Raw genomic sequence first — 605 nt, 5'->3', positions numbered from 1 at the left:
GGTGAAAGGAAAAGTTACTATCCTGCAGTAATTGGGACAGAGTGTGATCATCCTTGGAGAGATATATGAGCACTAAGGTTGGGATTATAGATGGTAGGGAATGGACACTTACTTGAAAATTACTGTATGAACTCTAAATGGGCAGATATTATTTTGCTTGTTAATTTAAGCAATATTTTGCTTAAATACTTTTGCGTACGTACTGTTAACACTACCATTTGTCAAATAAGTGTCCCATTTGTAGTCTTATATCGTGTGAAAGTAAGCTTCTTGACATTTACTTTTCAAAAGTAGGTGTTTTCCATTTTTTTTTTGTAGAAAATGGAAGCTTAGAAGACTTTGTCAGATGATAATATGGGGGTTGACTCCCGTAAGACACATGAGAGAATGTGAAGCTTATACATAAAAATATCCAATGGAACCAAATGTACAATATATTCCTAATTCGCTGCTTTTCCATTGTGTTGACCAACTCTGCAAGCCCCTTCAGTATGAGTACATTTACCAACATGACACTACTAACCCACCAAAGGCTAGTACTGGGATCAGACTTCCAGATGACCTCTAAGATTGTTTCCCATTTCTTACACTCTTGTTACAAAGTG

This window comes from Eulemur rufifrons, chromosome 27, assembly GCF_041146395.1.
Source record: "Eulemur rufifrons isolate Redbay chromosome 27, OSU_ERuf_1, whole genome shotgun sequence".
In the NCBI taxonomy this organism is placed as follows: Eukaryota; Metazoa; Chordata; class Mammalia; order Primates; family Lemuridae; genus Eulemur; species Eulemur rufifrons.
The sequence above is the reverse complement of the archived record's forward strand: the minus strand, read 5'-3'. Positions refer to the sequence as shown.